Genomic DNA, 26,614 nt, shown 5'->3' with positions numbered 1-26,614 from the left:
GCCTGAACATCTATAGGTGTTTCTTAAAGCTCCCCAGGTGACCCTAACGTGCAGCCAGGGTTGAGAATCTCTGCTCTAGAGCTGATTGGAAGAAAACCCTTTGTGCATGTGTGCTTTTAAGACCATGTATCGCTTTTGCTACCCTATAGTCAAGTTCTTTTGGATTTAAGTACCTAATGTCTTTTAGGTGAGGGCTGAGGCGTCCCATATTCTATCAAATGCTACTAATAATGACTCTTTTATAAGTATCTGATGTTCTTTGAGTTGATTTCTGTCATGGTACTAAGTATGCTTAACTTTTTCAAATCAATCCAAGCAGAGTTTGTCAATGGAGTTTGCTGGCACGTCCAATGGGACAATTCTTCATTATCCTCTTTGGTATCCCTGTCCTTGGTTCACAAAAGGCTGTGGCATCTTCCAGTCATTGTGACATCCAGCGCACTCTAGGGAGACATTGTGAACATGGTGAACTGCAGTGTCTTTGCACACAGCTTTAAAGAGGTTATTTGGCATTTTCCACTCACCTAAAAGCATTTTTCCTTCATACAAAATCAGTGGTTTCAGTTATACTCAGTAGTTCCTGATGTAAGTAGTCTCTGTGCTAACAAAGGCAAGAAGCTAAACAAAGTAGACAAGTAAAAGGAATTATCATTCTGTACTGTCAGGGGAATTTTCAGAATATTTGGTCTAGTCCTAAATTTGGTTTTCAAAGTATATACATGGAAGCAAATTAAACATGAGGTAATGGTCAAATATTGAGGTTAGAAGCAAAATACTACCCAGGCATTATTGAACAGCAACTGTGATAAAAGATGTATTAGTTTTCTATGACTGCTGCAACAAATTATTACAAACCTAGTGGCTTAGAACAACACAAATGTATTATCTTACCATTCTGTAGGTTAGATTCTATAGGGATTTCACCAGGCTAAAAGCAAAGTATCAATAGGACTGTGTTTCTTTCTGAAGGCTCTCTGGGTTGGATTTATTTCCTTGCCTTTTACAGCCTCTAGAGCTTCCTCCATCTTCAAAGCCAGTAGCATTGCCTCTCTATGTGTCCTTCTACCATAGTCACATCTTCTTAATTTTTAGCCAGGAAAGGTTCTCTGATTTTTTAAGGACGCTTGTGATAAGATTGAACATAACGGCCGGGCGCGGTGGCTCAAGCCTGTAATCCCAGCACTTTGGGAGGCCGAGACGGGCGGATCATGAGGTCAGGAGGTCGAGACCATCCTGGCTAACACGGTGAAACCCCGTCTCTACTAAAAATACAAAAAATTAGCCGGGCGAGGTGGCCGGCGCCTGTGGTCCCAGCTACTTGGGAGGCTGAGGCAGGAGAATGGCATGAACCCGGGAGGCGGAGGTTGCAGTGAGCTGAGATCCAGCCACTGTACTCCAGCCTGGGCGACAGAGCAAGACTCCGTCTCAAAAAAAAAAAAAAAAAAAGATTGAACATACCTGGATAAGCCAGGCTAATCTCCTCATCACCAGGGCCTCTATTTAATCATATCTTTGAAGTCCCTTTATCTGTAAGGATATGTATTTACAGGTTCCTGGGATTAGGACTGAACATATTTGGGACCTATTATTCTGCCTACTACCAAGTCAAAGAGACTAATTCTTCAGAACGGTGGAAATGCTTCAGATAGCAGACCATCTAATGTCTAAGTGTATAGGATTAAAACGTTAACATTCTCAACATTGATGAAGCCAATTCTCATCTTGGTTCTACAGTTCTCACTTTGCAGGTCCAGGTACTGAAGCCTTTTGGTTGTCCTGAAGTATCTGGCATTGGATCAAGGGGACAGGTTGAAGTCCAATGGTTCCTTTCTTGGCCAGACTTTTGGGTACTATAGGTGTGAGCCCTAGAGAGTATGCTGCTTTCATCATTTCTCCAACTCTGGAGGGTTTGCCTACACTGTACAGGTTACAAGGTCTTGAATAGAACCAAAGAAATGTGAGGTTTTTATTTTATGCTGTTATGTCTGCCTGTCATTTTATGTATTATTTATTAGGCTTTAAAATGTGGAAATTGGAGGAAAAAATAACGGAATAATACAGAACCTCACTGGAGTGGTATTTATTATAGCCAATTTCTAGGTATGGTATAATTTCCTCCATACATTAAGTCATCCCCACAAAGTAAGAAACCATTTCTTGCCTAGCGTATGAGATAGATCACTGGGTTTTTTTGTTTGTTTGTTTGTTTGTTTGTTTTAATCATCTTTTGAGTAGAATGTGGCTGGAAATTTATGGTGAAGATTTAAAAATTTTCAGCTTTTTTTTTTTTTTTTTTTGTAGCAAGGCCTCTTAAAATCCACTTTTAGACACTTCAGCAATACAGACCTGAAGTCCAAACCTAGAGCTAGCAGCAGGGCAACAAACTGCCCTTATTTGCCAAGACAGGGCTTTCCTGGGACACAGGACTATCGGTGCTAAAACTGGGAGAATCCGGGGCAAATCAGGACAGTTGGTCATTCCAGATGCCTAACAAAATGACTCTAATAGAAAGTAGCTGTCACATTGATGCATTGTTAAAATATAAATTTTGAGTGAACCAGATAATGACCATATCCCATAATATTTGGGTTGAAAACAGGGGTTAATCTAACTCTTTTGGAAAATCTATATCTATATATGCATGTTTGTTCAGACCAGCTTAAAAAGACCAAAAAAGCCCCTAAGATTCAGAACTGAGAAGCAGCAGCCACGTTTGTAGTCACAAGCCCTAGCTGCCCTTTCAGTTTTCCTGTGTTACCAGCAGGCTTCTGCACGTTGCCTCTGATGATGGAAGCTTTAAAAGCTTTGTTACTGAGGTGACCACAGGACCTCGCTGAATCTTTTTCAGCATGTCAGCCTGCATGGAAGTTATAAAACCCAAGTTTGCCAATGCAGCGCAGAGCTCTCTTAGCTTTAATCCTGCCTTTCATAGAGCAAAATTGAACTTTTCCCCGCTAAGAGAGAGCATAGACTGTTCAAGAAGAGGTAAGTATTAGGAAGACTATCTTGAATGCCCAGGGGGAGGGGACTGGAGTGGATCATGTCTTGGAGTCTTACTTGGTTCTAAGAACATGGTGCTTCCTGACCTCCCAGCGGTGGAGCATGAGCCACTTACCCCCATGTAAAGTTGCTGCATCTGGGTAAAGACGCTTGCTGGGCCTTTCCACACTACTTCTGCAGTACTCTGCCCACATCATCCATAGCAAAGCCACACTGAGAAACCATGAAAACTGAAGGTCCTGGGGCCTCATCCCTCACATTTCTGTGGCTTTTCTTTGGAGAATTTTGTTCTCTAAATCATTAGGACTAAGCAAAGAGAGCTGTAATCGTACTTGAAAGAACAATAAATTAGCTTCCCTAGAATAGGCATTTGACTTTTAGGAGCTGGAAGACTTCTTTTTTTAAAAATGTATTTAATCGTTTCCTGTCTTCCAAAATTTCCTACTTGGTAGATCCAAAGCATATTTCAATTCTTTTTTTTTTTTTTCTTCTTTCCAAAAAAGATCCAGCACTATCAGTCATTGAAGTAGAATCTGGCTTTCTGGCAAGGATGGGGCCTGGACAGAATTGTGAATTATTTTGATTTTTTTCCTCAATCTCTTTTTGGGTTTCTTCCTTTCAGGACTTTCAATCCTGGTTTCATTTTGCTAGGATTAGCCTCATTTCAGCTTCAAATCTTTACTGATTTTTGTGAATCAACAAGTTTCAGAAGAAATGAAAACACATCAAGTTCTTATGCTGTAATTTAAACTTAGGTTCTTTTATTGTTTTTCAAGGAGAAATTAGAGAGTAAATGTAAATAAGGATCAAAATAACTATTTATCTGGGTACAGGGCTTCCTTCCAGGGTGATGGAATGTCTCAGAACTAGATAGCAGTGATAGCTGCACAACACCGTGAATGTACTAACTGCCATTGAATTGTACACTTTACAATGGCTGATGGTAATTTTATATGTGAATTTTACCTCAATTCAAAACAAAATGCCGACTGAACGTCAAGAGGAAAAAAGAAAAAGACTGTTTCCTCCTACCTTCAAATTCTGGAAGAAGTGTGAATCCGTTTTAATACACTCATATTAAATTTCTATACCAAAGTTGTTCTATTCTGTTCCATTGCTGGGAGCAGATATTTGGATGTAATCGTGTCTGCAAGGTAGAACTAATTAGGAAACCCTTGAGAGGTAAAAGAGGAACATCTCTGAGAGTTAAGATACTAGTTTGTGTAGTTTTTGTTACTATGTTGTAGACTGGCCTATACTTTGCAGAGCTGGTCACAGTAAAAAATTGCTTTTAAGTTTAAAAATTTAAAATACTGGATTTCTTCCACCTATCGTGGGATAGAATTTGCACCAGCTAGGCTGGAAAGTGTTTTAATAGCCTATAGTAGCAGACTGCAATTCGTAGTTATAAAAGGGAGAGTCCATTTGGGAGGTCCAGGCGGGCAGATCACGAGGTCAGGAGATCAAGACTATCCTAGCTAACACGGTGAAACCCCGTCTCTACTAAAAATACAAAAAAATTAGCCAGACATGGTGGCGTGTGCCTGTAGTCCCAGCTACTCAGGAGGCTGAGGCAGGAGAATGGCATGAACCCGGGAGGCGGAGCTTGCAGGGAGCCGAGATCGCACCACTGCACTCCAGCCTGGGCAACAGAGCGAGACTCTGTCTCAAAAAAAGAAAAAAGGAGAGTCCAGATGTAATAACATTAATGAAATGAGAGCAAGGTAACAAATTTCATATATATAAATACTTTTTATTAAAAATCTCCTTAAGACATTCCCAAGCACCATTACTTGATGGGGATTTGTTTCAAGGCGTGACTGCAGAGGGGTGCGCAAGCAATCCTTAGCTTAATCATGAAACTTTAGGACTTTAAATTTCTTTTAGATTTAGAGGCAACCATTTTAACCTTTCTACAGAGATGTAACTAGGCAACCAGTATAGCACTTAACCAGTGCATAGCATTCAAACTTCCTAGCCATTTACATCATTTTAAAAAAATACTATTTAAATCTCTCTGTTAGCTTTGGCATATGCTGCCATGTAACCTTTAATTTCTTAGAAATAGCATGCAAACCCGCAGCTGTAAAATGGTATGGTTCCTAGAAGCCCAGCATTGTCCAATGTTAATAAGGAAGTCAGCTTATAAGAAGAGCAGTAACAGCATTGAAAGGTAGCCACATGTACTGTGTTTATAATTGAGAATTTAAAAAGGAAGTTTCATGTTTGGTGTTAAAACTAGATTTTATTTTAGCTGATTAGGTGGTAACTAGGAATATCTAGATCAATAAGCACGAACTTATTGAAAGCTTTTTCTGTACCAGGCACTATATCATTTATATACTATGACTGCTATATACTGTATACTATAACGGGCATATACTATATACCGTATACTATAACTGGTATATGATCCTTTTTTGTGGCAATTATGATTTTATTTTCAGTTTTTTTTTTATTATGAAAGGAATTCATGCAGAAAAAAAAGAATATATGTGAAAGATTTTAAAAATTCAAGTAGTAGAGACAGGCATAAATGAAAAATAAAAGTGTTTCTTTCCACCAACTTTTAGCCTCAGTCCCTAGAGGCAACCACTGTTGAGAGTTTCTTGTGTCTCTTACAGAGATTTTTCATCTCCTGGTTAATCGGTATCAAAAAGGTGAGTATAAGTGCCATTGAACCATCTGTTCATAAGCTTTCCTTCTAAGCTAAATTTTACATTTTGAGACACTACTATGCGTCTTTTTAAAATGTGCCTTTTAAAACTGAAAGAAAAAAAAATGTCAGAACCAAAGTGATGCTAACAGAGAGGGCTGGTGGTAGTGAGAACTACAGCTGAAGCATGTTAATGTGTAGTTTTAGCCTCTGTTAACATTTACATGTGGAACTTAAGTAATAAACCTTAATGTAGTTCTTTTATGATTTTCAAAGTCATCTGGGGTATATTATCTCCTTTTATCCTTTAGATGACCCTGCAATGCAGGAACTGTTTATTTTACAGAGGAGGAAGCTGTGGTTCCCAGAGGTTAAGTAATGTGCTTAGGGTCACACAGCTGAAAAGTGACAGAATCAAGACAGAATCGAGTCTTTTCCAACTAGTCTTGACCCAGACCACGTGGTAACTGTGAGGAAGAGAGAAGCGCAGTTACACCTCTGTGGCTTCTGCAGGAAAAGGCTGTGAAGTGAAGGAGATGGATGCAGACTGAAAATCTGGGCAGTTGTTTTGATTCAGCCCCGGACAAGTTATTTAAGGCAGTAGAAACAAATTAAGGTGGCTGCTTCTCTCCTCCTAGTCTCCTCAGTGGCTATTCTGTTCCGATTTTGTTAGGCTGTTTAGGTAACACTGACCACAGGGGAGGAGACTTGACCCATGCTGAGGAAGCCACAGTATTTCATCCCCAGACCACAGTGGTTAGTTCAGAGGGTGGGCCTGCCATCAGCAGGGGCCAGGAGGTTCTTCCTCTAGAATTTTCCAACTCAAGTTGAGAGGAGAGGTCCCATCCTTTCTGGTCCCAAGGCAGTAAGAATCCCATAAAGTTGTGTTTCAGTCTGTGGAAAGAATCAGGTCCAGTGCACAGAGGGGAAGCAGAGAGAGTCAGAGAGAGAGAAAGGAAAGAAGGAGAGAGCTCAGTCATAATTGCAGTCCATGAATCCAGTCCACATGAGCCAATACATTCCCATGTTTTGCCCAAGCTAATTCAAGTTGTGATTAAAAGAGTTTTGACTTATACCTCCAGGCCTTAGTTTCCTCATCTGTAATATGGAGGTTGTAATATTCACCCTGACTCTACCTGAAATACGTAAATATCAATTGAGATAATGAATAGGAATACACTGTATAAATTGTAAAATATGACACACATATAAGATGGTATTATTCAATGATATGTCACACTGAGTTAGGAAAAGTTGAAAGAGCGAAATTACCACTTATTTGGAAAATAAGTGAGTGCTTTCTAAGAACCATCTGATATTATGCAGAGTTAAATGAAAGAGTTTTTTGCATATGGAATACCATATGCAAAAAAGTTGATGTCAGGGTCCTGCCGGGGTCCTCCAGATCTTCTTTTGAGACCTTCTTTCAAGTACTCTTTTAAGTTCTAATCAATACCCATAAGGAATACAAAGATAGAGCTTTTACCTTTCTGGCCTAGATTTATTCAATGGGTTTCTCTTTTCTATCCCCCACCCTGTTCTATAACATACACACACACACACACACACACACACACACACACACACACACACGCACACCCCAAACAAAAAATAAACAAAATGTCACTATTAATATTTCAACATTTTAGCCTTTTTACTTAAAAGACCTTTACAGATTCATGTAAATATTAATAACATTTTGGCTTCATTAAAGAAAAATCAAGGAAAATAAATCTTAAAGCAGTTATTTTAGATATACTTCATGGGAATGATATAGTTGAGGTGATTCTGGAGATAGGAAGTTATTTGTTTTGGGGTCAGATAGGATCAAGATCCATCTTTTCCTTAATGGACTTATGTCTTTGCTATAAGCTCTAAGTAATCAAAATCTACTTGAGATTATAACTTATTCATGACACAAAAAGCATCACTTCACTTTTATAGCATTTTTCACTATATATGATAATACCTCTCAATGAGGAAAAACAGATGGTACCTCTCTGAAATCTTAGATTTGCCATTTAGGCAGTTTTTATTGTAGCAAGTGTCTCTTTCTTTATATTTGATAATTACAACCAAAAAATGGCTTAAAGCTTCAATCGAAGTGGAATACCATATGCAAAAAAGTTGATGTCACTGTGGAAATATAATTTATAAGCATGAAGAAGCATGACATATCAACCCGAAAATGTTTTGCTTTCCTCACATTTTAAAATCTGTGAAATGTAGCTACCACCTTCACTGTTCTCATAAGTCTGTGTGACTATGCCTTCACCTTACACAATTGCCAATGAGCATTGGTGTGAGGCTGAATTGATGCTGTCTGACCACTCTACACCTCATCTAGCCATTGTTTATCTTTGCCTGGGCTTGTTATTAACCCCATGAATGTCAGTGTTTTCATATAAACTGAGAACTTTGAATAAGTTCATATTCTGAATAGGGCATACTCAGCCCTCAGGAAACGTCAGCTGTATTGGAAACAGTTGGCATCCTCAAACTGGTTAATTTCAAGAGCACTTAGTAAAAAGAGTATTTCCAAGGATGAGGGCAGAGTATAGGAAAACTGCAAGGGAGAATGCAGTTTCCCAGGGCTCCTGTGTTATCCTTTGGCCTGAGGTATGAGGACAGTGAGGAAAGGACCTCCTTAGTGGAGCTGTGGCCTCCAGGAAAGGAATATAGCCAGATTATAATGATCCTGCAGGCAGAGAACCCAGGAAACAAGTAGCCTGAACTGATTCTTCCACTTATTCTGATTGCCTGCTCATGCTCCTCATTGGCCAAACCCAACTGGGAGGCAAAGAGCAAGGAAGTCTGCTACTGGCTTCATGCAGTTTAGTTTCCTGGGGCATTAACCAGGTGGATGGAGAATGGATTTGGAGGGGCAAATGGAAGATACACAGCACAGTTAACCTTCATCGTGGAAGTCTTGCATGAAGGAAATGGCAGCATTTCCAAAAAGTGTAGATAACTTAGAAAAAGAAATTGTTTTAGCCAGCTTTCACGTTTTTATTAATTTTACTTAGTCAAGGTCATAGCTCATGTTCAAATGGACCCAGCTACAATAGTAGCATTTGGACAGAGTTCAGTTGTATGTGTGGTGAAAGATGATCTGGAGGAGCTACACAGAGAGAGAAAACCACCCTATGTTTTCCCTATTCACAGACAGATGGCAACCTCAACTTACAGTTTAAGTTTGCTACAAAAAGTAGCTGGACACCTCAGAGCACCTTTAGATAGCCACCTTCTTGGGCCTCCCAACATCAAAGGAAATGACTGTTATCCCAAAGAAATGCCATGCCTGGCTAGTGGATTGAGTGGCCAGTTTTTGGTGTTGTCCAGCTTGCTTTGAATCTCAGATGAATTATTTTCATTTCTTTGAGCCAGGGACCAGGATTACTTGCCTTGATCTAATCTAGATTAACCACTCTGATCCACTGAAAATGAATAAATCCACTGAATCTCAGATAAATTCGTTGGGGAAGTATTTGTGTCAGCACAAAATGATGGACAAAACAAATGTGGAATGCTATCCTAAAGCACAAACCTCCTCTGTGAATGGGAAAATTCCCTGACTTGGGAAGTGCTGGGAAGGGTTGGGTCAGTGAGAGGCAGTGTGGTGTAGAGGAAAGAGCTGGGGCGGTGGAGTTAAAACTAACTGAAGTTAGCGTAGCACTGACTGTGACCACCTTGGCAAGTTACTGAACTTTCTCAACCTTAAGTTTCCTAGTATGAAAAATGAGAATAACTTGACTTGCTGTAAAATTAATTGAAATTATATATGCAAAATTAAGGCAGTGTTTTCCACACAGTAGTCATGCAAATGCCTCTTTAGGATGTATACACTTGTTGAAAACAACCATTTGCAAGTATAATTGAGATTTTAAAAAAATGCACATATTTGATATATGTAATTTGATGAATATGCCTATGCTCCTTTAAAAAATTATTTCTTAACAGCTTTATGTATGTATAGTTGATATACAATAAATAACACACATTCAAAGGGTATGATTTGATGAATTTTGATTGCATACACCCATGAGACCATCATCACAAACAAGATGAACATATTCATTCAAAAGTTTTCTCATGCTCCATGATCATCTCTCCCTTCTATCTCCCTCTCAGTATAATTACACTGAGATACATCCATGCTGTATGCATCAACTATTTATTCTTTTTATTCTTGGGTAGTATTCTATTGTACTGGTAAACCACAATGTTTATCTGCTTACCTATTAGTGGTGATTACTCAATTATGGTTTTGTTTGTTTTTGTTGTTTTGAGACAAGGACTCGCTTTGTCACCCAGGCTGGAGTGCAGTGGCATGATCATAGCCTCGACCTCCTGGGCTCCAGTGAACCTGCCACCTCAGCCTCTCCAGTAGCTAGGACCACAGGTGCACACCACCACGCTTGGCTAATTTTTAAATGTTTTTGAAGAGATGGGGTCTCATTATGTTACCTGGGCTGGTCTTGAATTCCTGGGCTCAAGTAATCTTCCTATCTCAGCCTCAATTTTTTAAAATTCCATTTTCTTTCTTCTCATTAAGAGTGTAAGAGAAAGTTTTAGAATTCCATGTTACCACAGCTAACATCTCATTAACATCCTCCAGGAGTAGGGCAGTTTACAACAATTGGGTATAAATGCGGATATAATAGTAATTGTGTTTGTTAATCCCTGGTTTAGGTTGGGTACACAGCTGGAATCTGGTTCTTTCTGCTTCCTAGGCTTGCTTTTGTTTCTTATCATAAACAAGCAACCTGGAGGAAACACCACAAATGTAGTGTATCCATACAATGGATTATTCAGCCATAAAAAGGAACAAGGTACTGATACATGCTACAGTGTGGATGAACCCTGAACACACTGTGCTAGGTGAAAGAAACCAGACACAACAGGCTACATATTATATGATCCCAGGCACTGAAATATCCAGAATAGACAAATCCATAGAGACAGGAGGTAGATTAGTGGTTTCAGGCTAGGGGAGAGGGGGGAGGGAAGAGGGGAAGGGAAGGTGACTGCTAATGGGTATAGGTTTGCTCTTTTTTGTTTTGTTTTGTTTTGTTTTGTTTTGTTTGTTTGTTTGTTTGAGACAGAGTCTCGCTCTGTTGCCTAGGCTGGAGGGCATTGGAGCGATCTCTGCTCACTGCAACTTCTGCCTCCCAAGTTCAAGCAATTCTCCTGCCTCAGCCTCCCAAGTAGCTGGGACTACAGGTGTGTGCCACCACGCCGGGCTAATTTTTGTATTTTTGGTAGAGATGGGGTTTCACCATGTTGGCCAGGCTGATCTCGAACTCCTGACCTCAGGTGATCTGCCTGCCTCGGCCTCACAAAGTGAGCTACCACGCCCAGTCATTGGGTTTGCTTTTTGGGGATGATGAAAATATTCTGATATTTGATCGTGGTGTTGGGTACAGAATTCACAGTCTAATCTGTGACTATACTAAAAACACTGAATTGTATACCTTCGAAGTGAACTTTATGGTATTTCATTGTATCTCAGTAAAGCCGCTATTTTATAAAAGCAGTCTGAAAAACTTTGGGAAAAATAAACATTCAAGGGAAGCCATTAATTTAATTCCCTCCCTCCCTCCTTTTTTTTTGTTTGCCAAAGGGAAAACTTAAAGCTTTTTAACTCATTGGTTGTACTGCACCTATATTTCCAGGTGTTGAGCACAATGTAGAACTTTGTTGCATTAGAAAATAAAAATGTGACATCTGCAGATAAATTGTGTTTGCAGATACAAGGTAGTTCAGTGCCGTACTGTTTTGGTTTATTGGAGATAATAAAGCCCTGTACCTACTTTGGCTTTTTTGTCTTTTCCTTTACTTTTTAAAAATAACACGCATTCAGATTGTCTAATCACTCTTTCCTCTAGCCTTACTTAGTTAACGAGATACAGGATATCCTGTCAGTAAAGCATCTTAGCTAAATCTGATTATTTATCAAACTCCTAACCACAGTAGATACAACTGAGTGAGTAAAATAGAAGTCCAAGTACTCAAAATAATCCTTGGAAAGGAAAAGAAACCGGGAGATCAAAATGAGTAGTGATTTAGTCATGGGTACAACTTTGGTTTCAGGCAGCTGTGGAGGATGGGAATAAGGACAGACTTCCTCCCTTTCTAATTGTCTTCCTTCACCTGGTGAAACACTGCCTTATTTAGAATGCTTTTAGCCGCTCAACTGCTGTGAATCAGGACCAACATTGTAATATCTGGAAATAGAGCTCCACCTGGTCTATTCCCAACAAATCATTGTTTCCTGAGTACATGAGATTTGTGGTTGAGAAAAGGCATTTTTTTCACCTGCCCTCAAAAATGTTACTAGCCAAGGTTGGAGTTTGGGTGTCATTTAGTTTAGATCTTAAAGTGAAAGAAAGGTATTATTAACCCAGGGTAAAAGTAAAACCAATGTAACTCTACTCAGAAATGTTACCTTTGCTTTTTGCTATAACTTGGTAAATTATTTTCCCAAGGTGACTTGGAAACATTTATGTCACAGTGTGTGTTTAGCTTGGGTTTTCTGTTATATTCTTTCCAGCTCTGGCATACAACAAAAAATTCCATAACTTTCTATTTTACTCTGGCACTGGAAGAATATGGCTCCCAGCAATGTTCCTTTGAGTATTACTCTAGAAATATATTCATTCCGTTATGTATTAAGAATCTACAACACAAAGTACACCTGGAAGATGGTTAAGTGGCTTCTTCAATAAGAAGCCCATCTTCAATAAGATAAATTCAATACAGTAAGTTTTTCTTCAATATTTATAAGTTCTTAGTTGGAATTACCCCCTGTAACAAAAGACAGATTAAAAAGCAAAAAACAAACAAGTTTATTAACATGTTTATTTCATATACACATAGTACACATGAGAGACACACAAAGATTGAGTAGTTACTAAAGAGATGGCTTTGAATTCCAGTTTATAGAGCATCTTCAGCAAAGAACAGTACATTCTTTAGAGAAGTGACAAGATGATGGAAAAGAACTTTGAGTCTTTAACTGGGCCAACTGTGGGGAAGGCAAATAAATGGCAGATAAAAGCAAGTTAGTAATCCTTGTTCATGTAGATTCCTCTCATATCATCTCCAGGCCAATAAGTGTCTAAAGTTGTCCCCAGTAATTAGCCTTTGTTCTCCCCGGTACAGAAGGAGGGGAGTGCAGGGCGGGATACCTTTTGTCTTTAATAATCTGTGTCCTACTTTAAGGCAAATAGAAGGAGGTAAAGAACTTTCTTGCGTCTACTTCTTGGTAACCTCCAGATGAACATTCCTTCCCATTTGGGGGTTGCATATTCTGGTCTTTCGTAGCTTCATAGGCATGAAGCTATGAAAGTTAGACATAGACCTAAGGACATTCTTTCTGTGTCTATATGTGTATGTATGTGTGTATATGTAAAATACATCAAAAGAATGCATACGTGTATATACATATATATATTAAAGACTGTTAGTAAAACAAACCCACATATATTCCCCATCTTTTAAGTACCATCTTTAAAAACTCCTGTATGCTTCTCTCCAATTCCATCCTCCTTTTTCCTCCTTCCCAGAAAGCTATAATCTGGACATTTTATTTATCACTTCCCTGCATATATAGTTTAGTTTGCCTGTTTTAGAACTTTAAATAAATGACATCATGCTTCTTCTTTGGCTTGGATTTTTAACCAACATTATGTTTTAAGTTTCATCTAGGTGGATGTGCATAGCTGTAGTTTACCCATTTTTTACTGCTATCTAGCATTAATTAGTGTACCATTCTTCCACTGTGTGAAATATCACACACTTTATTCATTCTACACACATTGGGCATTTGGGTTGTGTCCAGCTTTTTGCTCTGATGTGCGACGCTGCTGTGTGCATTCTGTTCATGTATCCTGGTTCACATCCAGGAGTTTTTCTAGGACATATACTTTGGAGTTCAGTTGCTAAGGCATAGAACATTGCAAATGTTCACTTTAGTAGGTTGACCATTAGTGGTTATACCAATTTATTCTTCATTAGCAGTATGAGAGTTCTTGTTGCTCCACTTGTCAACAGTTAAGTGTTGGACAGAACAGTCATTCAGTTCTCTGAATTTTAATTTTTGCTAGTTGCAAATATATTCTGGAATTCTATTTTTTTAAATATCAGAGTTGTTATTTAAACAACTCATTTTTAACTATCTTGGTGAAAGAGACAAGGACATAAATTATTTGTTATTACGTTTGATAAAGTGAGCCATTACCATAGACAAATGTAGATATGTTTTCAAGCAATATTGAACCTGAGAGTCTTTTTTCTTTCTTTTCCTTTTTTTTGAGACAGAGTCTCACTCTGTCCCCCAGGCTAGAGTGCTGTGGCGTGATCTTGGCACACTATAACCTTCGCCTCCTGGGTTCAAGCGATTCTCCTGCCTCTGCTGGGACTGCAGGCATGTGCCACCATGACTGGCTAATTTTTGTAATTTTTATAGAGACGATTTCACCATGTTGGCCAGGCTGGTCTCAAACTCCTCACCTCAGGTGATCTTCCAACCTCAGCCTACTCCCAAAGTGCTGGGATTATAGGCGTGAGCCACCGTGGCTGGCCTTCTTTATTTTCTTTATCAGATATTTTAAATTTACAAATGTAACATGTTCTTGTTTTTACAAGTAAAAAGCTATAGGAAGAAGCTCATTTCTCCTTTTTCCCTTACTTCCCTCCTCCCCCATGTAACCAATGTTAATGCTTTGGGGTATATCATTCCACATTTTTCTTCATGCTCATAAATGTGTAATAAATATATGTTGGGTTGCAATTTATGAGATTATTATTTTATTAGGCCAAAGTAGTTGAAATCAGCAATTGCATATAGTTCAATCACATGCATGCATATTAGGTAGTTGTATGGAAATTTTTCAAATGTAAGAGTTAATGTGCAACTATCTTTTATGTGGCAAATGTCACATAATTCACCTAGCTTGTAGTTGTGGATCTAACAGATTCACGTTAATGATTACATCATCTTCACTCCCCTGTCGCCTGTGGAGCGATGTTAGTTTTGTCTTCTTGGTTGTGCTTGTGTTTCTTCTGACTAGCCTGTCATACATCCGTGCTTCACTGTGGTGGAATCCCAAACAGGAGGATTGTTGAGTCAAAGCACTTAGATCTCTTAAATTTTAAAATATATTGCTAGATTTCTTTCTTAAAAGGTTGTAGCAATTTGGATGCCCATTAGTAAGTATGAGCCTGCCTGTTTTCTATCTCCTAGTCATCACTGGAAATTACCACTCTAATGGGTGAGGAATGGTATTCTATATTAATTTGCATTCCCTTGAATTCTGGTGAAGTTGAGCATATTTTCATATGTTTTCATTGATCTTTTGTATTTTCTCTTCTGCAAATATCGTTTTGAATCCTTTGCCCATGTTTTTGTAAGGTTATCTGACTCTTCCCTCAATTTATACAGAACCCTTAGTTTATTAGTGATAGTAATACTTTATCACTTTACACACTGAAGTTATTTCTTTCCCAACCCATCATTTGTCTGTTTTGTGTATAGTATCCTTTGCCATACTTTTTCTTTTTCTTTCTTTTTTTTAAAGTATTCACATATGTCTATGTTTTCCTTTATGGTTTTTTGGCTTCTTGTCTTGCTTAGGCATATTTCCTCTATCTAAGGTAATATAAATATACTCCTTATTCTTCTTCTAATATTTTAAAAAATATTTCTCCATGTTATATATTAAATCCATCTAGAATATATTTTGTATATGACATGAGCTATAAATATGTTCCTCCAAACAGCCAACTCCATGACGCCATTTACTTTAAAAAGCCTCTTTTATCTACTGAATTGAAACACGACTTTAATCATATATTGTTTCCACATATACTTCGATCAGTTTCTGTACTTTGTATTATATTTCCTGGATTTATTTTCTATTCCAATATCAATGATACCATCTTCATTATAATAGTTTGATTTCAGGTTTAATATCTAGAAAAGTAACTGGGTCCCATTTTGTTCTTCTTTTTAAACATTTATTGCTATTATTTGACATTTTTTCCATATAAAATTTAAACTCATTTTATTATATTGCCAAAAGGGGAAAACAACCATTGGAGATTCCAATTACAACTGCATTAAAACCATGTATTATTGGAAAGGACTTTTTTTATATTTTGCTGTTTCCATCTGGAAAACATGCCTCTCAATTCAAATATATTGTAGCTTTATTTTAAAGTGCATTCATCAATATATAAAGGTTTTTGCTTCTTTTAGTATTGGAAATTTGGTAAAATGGTTGAGTGTATGATAAATATTAAAATAAATAGCTTTTCTTTTGTTAATGCTAAAACTTGTCCTCAGACTGACATACTGAGGAGTTCCTAATTCAGATCTCCAGGGACAGATGTCATAAGCTTGACTTAAGAAATGAAGAAATGTTAAAGCAGAGCTTTGCACCACTTGACTTAATTCCAACTTTGCTACAATGGATCGTATTATTGTGGATTATTATTATAGAGGAGAACAGTACTTTGAGCTCTGTGTGGTTAGGCAGGGTGTTTCTTCTTTTAGTTCTAGATCAGCTATGATGTTAAGAGTAAAATTCTAACAGAGGAAACTAATTACATTTCAGTTTTTTTTAAAGTATAATTTTATCTGTTGGACAGAAGCTCATTTGAAGATAAAACCTCAAGATATAAGCTTATTGGTACATAAAAGTACATGGAGGAGTCTCACTTATTGGAAGAATTTTATCATTAGTTTAACAAAACCTACAGTACTTATGTACTTATTTCTAAAAAGTAGTATTTACAAGTAAAAAATACTGTTGCTTCTGGGAAATTAATGGCCTAAGTAGCAGTATAGATAGCCTTCTTCATAGTAAACCCATTCAAATGCCAATGACAGTGTCTCAAACAAAAATCTTCAATAACATAACCTCAGTATCCAAAAAACAAAGGAGAACTTTTAAAATAATTCAACTAATTTTTAAAAGTTGTAATTCCAAATTATAAAACTATAAAAGAATAGAAAAAAAAAAAAAAAACCAATGAAGTTTAAAATTGCCTGATATAACTAAAGCCAGGAAATAAAAAGCCATTTAGTGAAAATTACAGTATTACATACAATTAAGAGTATTTCCAGAACTAGTAAAGAGAAGAGTTTACATGGAGAACTACTAAATAGTTAATTAGGGAAGCATATTTATTAACTAGAGAATCAAATAAAAAATTAGATAGCTTAAATAAACATGTATAAATAATGCCAGACCAAAATGATCCACTTCTATAATGGAACACAGTGTTTTAACTTAAAAATAATAAGTGAAAGTACTTGAGCTGATAGACTAAATAAATGTTAATAAATCAACAATTTAAGGTAGACAATATTTCCAGAATTCATTAAGGACATGGCCTACATATTAGGAAGTTAATCTGGAAATTAACATCCAGAGAAAGATGCCAAGATGTTTACTTATAACATTTTCAAACTTCAGTGAGGAAGAAATCTTAAACATCTGGAAAAAAGGCCAGATAATATTCCAAGTACTGATTTCAGATGTAACTGAAATTAAGACCGTGAACTCCCCAAGGAAATGAAACAACATCTGCAGCTCTTTTTATGGAAAAAATTATCCAGGCAAGATGTCATTCATTTGGAAAAGCTAGAGAAAGATTTTCACATATCCCACTGATATAGTTTGGCTATGTGTCCCCACCCAAATCTCATCTTGTAACTCCCATAATTCCCACATGTTGTGGGCGGGACCCAGTGGGAGATGATTGAATTATGGGGGCGGGTCTTTCCTGTGCTGTTCTTGTGATAGTGAATAGGTCCCATGAGATCTGATGGTTTTAAAAATGGGAGTTGCCCTGCACATGCTCTCTTTGCCTGCCGCCATCCATGTAAGCAAGATGTGACTTACTCCTCCTTGTCTTCTGCCATGATTGTGAGGCTTCCCCAGCTATGTGGAACCGTAAATCCAATTAAACCTCTTTCTCTTGTAAATTGCCCAGTCTTGGGTACGTCTTGATCAGTAGTGTGAAAACAGACTAATATACCCATTAACCCTAAATAGTCACTGCCCTACACTTTGGATTCAGAACAGGAATTTCTTCACACTGTGGCCATCTTATCAAGTCCTGCTCTCAAGATGGGATACTAAAAACATTAACTAGGAGGATCAACACATAGACCATAGACCCATTGCAGAATAAAATTGTGATCTAAAACGTAAAAGGAAGAGAGGAAGGGAACTAATACTTAGAAAACATCTACAATTATCAAGTTTTTTATAACACATTATTTCATTTAGTCTTCAAAAACCCTGCTGGTATTGTCCTCTTGTTTCAGATGAGAAAATAGTCTCAAAGAGGTTAAGTAACTTGCTTTGTTACGTTGTAGAGTCAGGATTTGAATATGTGTCTTTTTGACTCCCAAGAAAAGTATAACTTTCCGAATAACAATCTAAAAATTGAGAATGAGATAAGATGAGGAAGAACTAAAATCAATAGCCTAAATGTTCTTTTTTACCCATAGAAAGAAGCCTAAGAGCTTTGGGTTTTACTATTGCTGTAACTAGAAATCACCAAAAAATGACTTTGATAATTTTAGTGACTTGTGTCTGTATGTGTTTGTGTGCAGATTTGATTTACATAGAAATAATTTTACTTGAAAGAAGGGAGCATATTTAAGGTGCTTAATTAATAACTACAGCATTTGTAAAGTAAAAATAAGCAATACAAAAATAAGAAAAAAAGATAGATGGCCAAAATATAACAATCATTATAGCTATAAACTTTAAAATGCCACATAAAAGATATGCACTTTAAACAAAAAGTCATACATTAGAATACAAGGCAGGATTATAATACATGAACTAAAATCATAAGGAAATAGAATAATGTGTCATTATTGAACATAACATAAAGCCAAAAAAGAGGAATATGTGAATTATGTAATGATGACCACCATCACAAATAATAAAGTGAGTAAAGGAGGAATAGTGTTGAAACAAAAGGAACAAACATATAATGCTACCGTGCAGTAGAATGATATTAGAATAGATGCCAGTCTCTTTGGGTGGCATTCTTTTTGCCACAATCCAGGAGTGAATGTTGACTTACCATGGGGTATATTCCAAGAGCCTTCAGGGCTAAAGAAGAACTTTGGCCTTTGGAAATTTAGGAATATATGTTGTATACTGCCTGCTTTGTTAGCACTAACTAGAGTTGGACAGTTCAGGTCAATCTGGGCTGAATACAGTAGAGTCAAGTCATTTACTTACAGTTAGGAAATGTATGAGTTTCCTTAGCTTGATCATCTGGGTGAGGAAGGAGACTTTGTAATGTCAGGCAGCTGTAGAAGTGATGGCCCCCATAACTAAGGAGGCAGGTTGTCATCTTGTACAACTTCGGGGTGGGGGCATCATGGGAGTAAACCTGTGATGTAAAAAGGATAATGTTAAAATTAAGAGGTGTCACTTGGTGGACCCACAAATGGAACCAAATTTCCAGTTGAACTAGTATTCTAGCAGTAACTTCAAAAAAGGAGAGAGAAGTTGAGGAGTTTGATGAAAAAGTTATTAAATGGGTGAATCCATGATCAAATTTGCTTTCCAGGGACATAAGCCCATGTTTAATGTTGCCTTCATTTCCTGGTAGATTACCAAATAGTGTAGGGTCCCTTCTCACCTGGTTCTGGGAGGGCAAGGAACTTATGTGATGGGAGGCTAGATGGAACTGAACATGGCCAAGTAGACAGACTGTCCTTTGGCTCTGCCATGTTGAAGCCAGGGTCCCACAGGGGCGTAACAGCTGTGTGCCCCACAATGTTTTGAAGGAATAATGTTTTAAAGCAAGTTAGTGGCAAATATCTGCAGAGTACTAACATTCTTTTCAAGTTCTGCCTTAAAATGAGATGACTGGGAGGCCTGCTAGTATGAAAGGGGCTCTATCAGCAGAGGAACCCTCTGGCTATGTATTTAACACTCCCTAACTGTTCTCTAGAGGGTTCATGCTCTCTGGGTATTGTTTCCCACTTATTTTACTTTCCATGTATGGCCTGGGCTTCTCAAGTGAATTGCCTGTGTCCTGTGGTTACATATGTTAGAGAACATGAATACTAGTTTACAGATCTCATTTTCTAAAAATTTTGGAGTGGCATTATTCCAACCATGTCCCCAAGCTGCCTTTGAGGCTAATATTATTGCTTAAAAATGATTATGAAATATTTAAATTATACAGGAAAGGACAGAGAATTATTTTTTTTTCCTTAGTGGTTCTTTTGAATGACTTGCAAGAACAATTTTAGGGGTAGAAGTAGCCCCTGCATTTAGATTTTGCTGGGTCTGACATATGGGTCTGATGAGCATTGGAATGGATGTACGAAGGCACACCACAGACCCGGCCAGGAGAAAAGTTGGGATGGTTCTTCGAGCTCTTCCCTTGCTTCCTCATCCCTGTTTAATAAAAAGTGAAAGATACAAGCAAGTAACATGAAACAAAGCTAAAAAAGATCACTTATTAAAGAAAGAAAGAGGAAACTGTTAAATAACAGCTCCAGCAAAAGCCCAATGGAACAAACAAGCAGCCACAAAAGACCAGGGAAAGCTCTTTGTCTGAATTAAAAATAACTAAAAATGGTACAATGTGCACTGAATGCAAATGTGCAATTCATTGCAGAGCCCTCGAACTCTGTAACATTGCAACCTCTGAGATGAGGAATGTCTCTGCCACCCATAGGGAAGAGCTTCCTGGCCAACTGCTCCTGGGACCAAGGCACTGTCCCCTTTCTTTGACAGCCAGCTACAGCACTTGGGTATTGTCAATTCTCCCTTCAGTGCTCCTACTGCAATACCATGAGGATTTGGTGGAAATCAAATGGTAAGGTAATCCAGAACACTCATTAATAAAGACCACAAGATTCTGGTTTATTTCCCTTCAGCAGCAATGAGGAAAGATGGTAAGAGTGGAAAGAAAGAGCAGCTGTGAGAAGATTTCTGTATCTAATGGTGCCTTATTGAGCTTTCTGGGACCCCCATCTCTACTCTGGAATTGACCTGATCTTCAAGGACCTATGTCCCGGTGTATGATACTCTCCCTTTTAACACTACCCTGTCTCTACAGCATATTTCTTGTCCTGACCCCTTTCTGACAAATAGTTTGCTCTAAGGCTTGTTTGGGGAACTTGATCCTTTCTCCTCTCCCTGCCTATTTCAGCCCCCAACCCTACCCCCATCAGCTCTTAACTGGCTTTGCCTCCACCAGGTTCCAGCCATTCTCTAACTGATGCCACAGTCTCTGAGTCAGCCCTACTCCCTTGGGGGTTAGGCCATCCCTAGCTCCGGCACTAGTTGGAACTGAAGTATGAATGGTTCTGACATTAAACAGAATTAGGGCTTATGTTCAAAACTGAGGATAGAAAAAGGAAAATCAACTTTTAAAAGTATGGTAAAATACCCATAGCATAAAAGTTACCGTCATAACCATTTTTAAGAGCACAGTTCAGTGGCATTAAATGCATTCACATTGTTGTTCAACCATAATCACCATCCATCTACAGAGCTCTTCATCTGGCAACGCTGAAAATCCAACATAGTGAGACCCCCCCATCTCTATAAAAACTTTTTTAAAAATTTAAAAACTGAAACTCTGTTTTAAAAAAACAATAATTCCCTATTCTGCCCTCCCCCCAGTCCCTGGCAATCAGAATTAGGCTTTCTGTCTCTGTGAATTTGACTACTCTACATACATATAAGTAGAATCACACAGTATTTGTACTTTTATGACTGGCTTATTTCACTTAGCATAACGTCTTTAAAGTTCATCCACATGGTAGCATGTGTCATAATTTCCATTCTTTTCATGGCAGAATCGTATTCCACTGGAAGTATTTGTCATGCTTTGTTTCCCCATTCACCCATCAATGGACACTTGGGTTGCTTCCACCTTTTACCTACGGTAAATAATGCTGCTATGAACGTGAGTGTACAAATATGTCTTCAAGGCCCTGATTTTCCTTTCTTTTTTTTTTTTTTTATTATACTTTAAGTTCTAGGGTACATGTGCATAACGTGCAGGTTTGTTACATATGTATACATGTGCCATGTTGGTGTGCTGCACCCATCGACTCGTCAGCACCCATCAATTCATCATTTATATCAGGTATAACTCCCCAATGCAATCCTTCCCCCCTCCCCCCTCCCCCCTCCCCATGATAGGCCCCAGTGTGTGATGTTCCCCTTCCCGAGTCCAAGTGAGCTCATTGTTGAGTTCCCACCTATGAGTGAGAACATGCGGTGTTTGGTTTTCTCTTCTTGTGATAGTTTGCTAAGAATGATGGTTTCCAGCTGCATCCATGTCCCTACAAAGGACACAAACTCATCCTTTTTTATGGCTGCATAGTATTCCATGGTGTATATGTGCCACGTTTTCTTAATCCAGTCTGTCACTGATGGACATTTGGGTTGATTCCAAGTCTTTGCTATTGTGAATAGTGCCGCAATAAACATACGTGTGCATGTGTCTTTGTAGTAGCATAATTTATAATCCTTTGGGTATATACCCAGTAGTGGGATGGCTGGGTCAAGGCCCTGATTTTCATTCTTTCAGGTATACACTCAGAAATGAAATTGCTGGATCATATGATAGTTCTATTTTTAATTTTTTAAGGAAGCATCATACTGTTTTCCATGGCAGCTGAACCATTTTACATTCCCCCCAACAGTACCCAAGGACTCCAATTTCTCCATATCCTCACCAGTACTTGTTATTTTCTGTTTTTTAAATTCTAATTCTGAAAGGTATGAGGTGATATCTCATTGCCATTTTTATTTGCATTTCCCTAATGATTAGTGACTTTGAGCATTTTCATATACTTATTGAAAAAGTTAAGAACATGAAATCTCATACAAATATGTAACAAGCACATGTAAAAGATTTGATTAACTCATTGAAGGAAACACTGAGTGAAAAAACCTGGTTTCAAGAATAGAAGAGACTGAATTATATACAATCAATGAAGGAAAAAGTGCTGAAACGAGATTGCCAAGTTATATTCAAAACTGGTTAATGTCCCACAGGGCAATAAAACTGTAAGCTTTGGGGTTATTTTTTCATTCAAATAAGTGTCCTTCTACAGTGTCAGATGAATGTAGGATCTAGCATGACATTGAAGGGGACACAACAATCTTTCTACCTTCTTTCTGAGCTTTGGAACATTTTCCTTAACAGACTCAATACTTTTACTCCCAGAAACCAGTTCTGTTTCTTCTTTCCATGTTCTCTGCGAGAGGGTAGAAATGGGCCTGGAACAGAGCAGAGAGAAACTTTTGCTTTCCTAAAGTTCTTTCCAACCGACCTTAGTGGGATTTTGGATCTATTGGTAGTCTAATTGCCAAAAAGAGTAGCTCAACAGTTATGATTGAATAAAAGCGATGGTGCAAATGTATCCATCCTTTATATGCTTTCATCAGTTGACTTTGGGTTTTGTTTATGTAGGTTAGATATTCAGTCTGTGCATGCAAAGCTCAAATGTGGAGCATTTGAGGATGATACCAGTGTGTTCCCACATCCTGCCATATTGACCATCTAAAATATTTGAGAATGCTTAGGAGTTGCTATCTAAGTAAGTATTAAGTCTGCCAAAATTATGTTTCTGAATTATCATTTTATATAAAGCATTTGTTGTGTGATATCCAGAGTTGGCATGCACCATTAGAGCTATATTGGGTGTTAACATACTGAAATGTTTTCATACCAGTTGGTAAAGATAAAGTATCTTTTTTTTGGAGACAAAAAAGTTGCCCAGGCTGGAGTGCAGTGTGATTATGGTTTATTGGAGCCTCAACCTCCCAGGCTCAAGCAATCCTCCCAGCTCGGCCTCCCAAGTAGCTGGGACCACAGGTGTGTGCCACCATGCCCACCTAATTTTGTTTTTCTATTTTTTTGTAGTGAAGCAGTCTCACTTTGTTGTCCAGACTGATCTCAAACTCCTGGACTCAAGCAATCGGCCTGCCTAGGCCTCCCAAAGTGCTGAGATTACAGATGTGAGCCACCACGCCCAGCTGAGAAAGTGTCTCTTTATTGAGATTATAAGGCATCTAATCATGCCATCCATCAGTGGCCATGGCAGGGTAGTGGACCTGGGAGGATGGCCAGCATAGATACTGACAGCCCCAGTAGCCACTGAGTGGTCAGTGGAGGTGTGCACAGTGCCCTCCCTCTGCCCTAGAGTTGTCAGGGATGACAAAGCAGGCAGTGGAGCAGGTGGCATTGGTGGCAGTGTTTTGGAAGTGGGGGTTGGGGAGAATGGGGGTACAGGTTAAGAGTCAGTTGGAGCACAGACCCTCTGGGAGGCATTAGCATCTAGGTATATAATAACCCAGTAGTGCAGAGCCTGTGGTGTGCCCAGGAGCAGACTGTCAGTATGACAGCTACATCAACTAAGATCACAATAACAATCTGTAAAAAAAAAAAGACCAATGATATGGAAATTTCTAGAATATTTTGGTGAATTATTTTCTCCATAATATAGCATGTCTATTTTATGATATAGTTAATTCAGCAAACAAAAGAAATTTTAAATAGATTTTGATTAAATCTTTTTGATTTTTTTATATCACATATTGATATTTTATCTTTCTAATAAACATTTTCATTTTGAATATGACTGTTATTTCTGGCTATATAAAAATTAAAGTTATTTAACCAAACCATCAAAACTAAGAAAAGAGGAAATTGGGAAGATACTGGCAATAAAATAGGTACATATTTGTTTTCTAAAATTACATGAAGTGCTTATTCAAGCTAAAAAGATGGCACAAGACTCCTATAAGCAGACAGTTGAATTTTAATAGACAGTTTGTATAAAAGTAAAGACAGGTGGAGGAGAGGTTCCCCAAAGGCACGGACAGTGTCTGACGCAGGCCTGGTTTCCTGGTCTGCCTAGTAGGATCTTGATAAATGTTAATTAATTGAATGAATAACTGAGTCAATGTATGAACAACTCTTCAACCTCACCAGTAATTAAGTAAATGCAAATGAAAACAAAAATGAGATATAATGTCATATCTATTAATTTATTAAAACTAAAGAAATAGGCTGGGCATGGTGGTTCATGCCTATAATCCTAGCACTTTGGGAGGCCAAGATGGGAGGATTGCTTGAATCCAAGAACTTGAGACCAGTCTGGGCAACATAGAAAGACACTGTTAAAAAAAATTTAAAAATTAGCCGGGCAGTGCACACCTGTAGTCTCAGCTACTCTGGAGGCTGAGGTGGGAGGATCATTTGAGCCTGGCAGGTCGAGGCTGCAGTGAGCAATGATTGCACCACTGTACTCCAACCTGGGTAACAGAGGGAGACTTCATCTCAAAAAGAAAGAAAGTGAATTAAAATCCAATGCAGGAGAAAAATTCAATGCAGGAGAACCATTGTGGAAACAGGAAAGCTTGTCATCACTTTCTGAAAGGACCTATTTAGTTTATTATGAGCAATCAGGGATACTTTCTTCAACCCGTTTGGGGTATTTATCCTCAGGAAATGATGGTCAAGAAGATGAAAACTTTCCTTTAAAATTGTTTGCAATAGAGCTAAAAGCAAAAACTATAAGCAATTTACATACCCAATAGTTCAGTGAAATATAATGCTTTATATTTGAAATGATATATTTCAGATATAATCAAGTGATTATATTCACCTCCAGTTTAATGTTAATGAATCAACAATAGATACTAAATGTCTTTTAAACAAAAACACACAGAAAACAAGGTTATATGTTGATTGGTTGACCAAAATGTATAACAGAGGCTCCCAGCAACCTAACCCCGTATTTTTGCTAGATGCAATGTTCTGTGTTTTTGGCAATTTATAGAACATAACTACCATGAATAATAAGAATTGATTATATTTAATATGTGGTTTGAGCAAGGGCGTGGACTTACGTGCTCACAGCTGCTCAAATATTGTTGATGATATTCAAAATCTTGGGTAAGGCAGAAATCTGTTTTTAGGTTATTGTATTTTTTTAAAAAAAATATGTTTTCCCTATGGCAGTTCTGGCAGAACATACACAGTTCCAGACCTCTATGATTTTCAGTCTTTTCTGGAATTTTTCAACTCTCTGATTCTTTTTTTCCTCTAAGGTCAAGAAGAATATCGTTATTTGAGTAGCATAGACCTGCACAATAAATCCTTACAAGATGGCAGGGACTTTCACAGATGTACTCAATATTTTCCCTTGTGTCCCTGCAAGGTCAGAAAATGAAAACCACCACCAATTCTATGGTTTGGGAAGAACTCAGATAGTGGCAGGGTAGCTGTGACCCAAATCCTAATCAAATAACTTTGCTGCAAATAACAAGGACTCCGACCTCAGAGAATTTTGTTCTGTTCCCAAGCTGTATCCACCATGGGCATTCTTAGTTAAAAGCAGTAGTCAGAAGCTTTGGTGAACTTTACCGTAGAAGGAATTTCTCAAAAGCCATGCAATGCTCGGAGAATCTTGGGAGAGCTAGAGAATCTTCAGACATGCAGGATGGGTAGACAGAATAACACTCAAATCACACCACAGACCTGATCCTAAGAAGGTGCCCCACCTGCCTCTATTGAATGCAAACACCACAGCTCACACAGCCAACACCTGACCCTGGGTGCTCAAAAACTGCCACTGGGATTGCTGCCACAGCTGTCCCTGAAAGTCCAAAGTAGCTGCCATCACACCCATATCTACCATCGCTGATTCTCCACATTACCAGCTTCCAGTTAAGGGTCTGGCAGGAGCCTGAGTGTGTACCTGTACCTTAGCTGCAAGGGAGCCTGGGAAATGAATTTTAGCCTCTGCTTCAAAACCTAGGAAGAGAGGGAAAGGAGGGGAAAAGAATAGTAAAAGTGCCTTACCATCTTGCACAGGCTGTGTTAGAATTCTTTACAGAGAGGGATTCATTTGGGGTTACTCAGAGCACCACAGGG

The 26,614-nt window shown here is 38.2% G+C and overlaps 1 protein-coding gene across 3 annotated transcripts in view; it reads left to right on the top strand.

Moving 5' to 3' along the window:
• The window catches only part of GNG2 (G protein subunit gamma 2), a 114,616-nt gene that overhangs the window by 19,913 nt on the left and 68,089 nt on the right, over window positions 1-26,614 (top strand). The window contains exon 3 of one of the 3 annotated variants that reach the window (XM_023222592.2): window positions 5,625-5,660. The exons of the other annotated variants lie outside the window; for them this stretch is intronic. The gene's annotated coding sequence lies outside the window, so the exon portion shown is untranslated. The remainder of the gene's footprint in view (window positions 1-5,624; window positions 5,661-26,614) is intronic. 3 annotated transcript variants of the gene reach the window in all.

The sequence above is a fragment of the Piliocolobus tephrosceles genome, chromosome 6, assembly GCF_002776525.5.
Source record: "Piliocolobus tephrosceles isolate RC106 chromosome 6, ASM277652v3, whole genome shotgun sequence".
In the NCBI taxonomy this organism is placed as follows: Eukaryota; Metazoa; Chordata; class Mammalia; order Primates; family Cercopithecidae; genus Piliocolobus; species Piliocolobus tephrosceles.
Note: the sequence above shows the minus strand (reverse complement) of the source record. Positions and strands in the feature narration are given on the sequence as shown.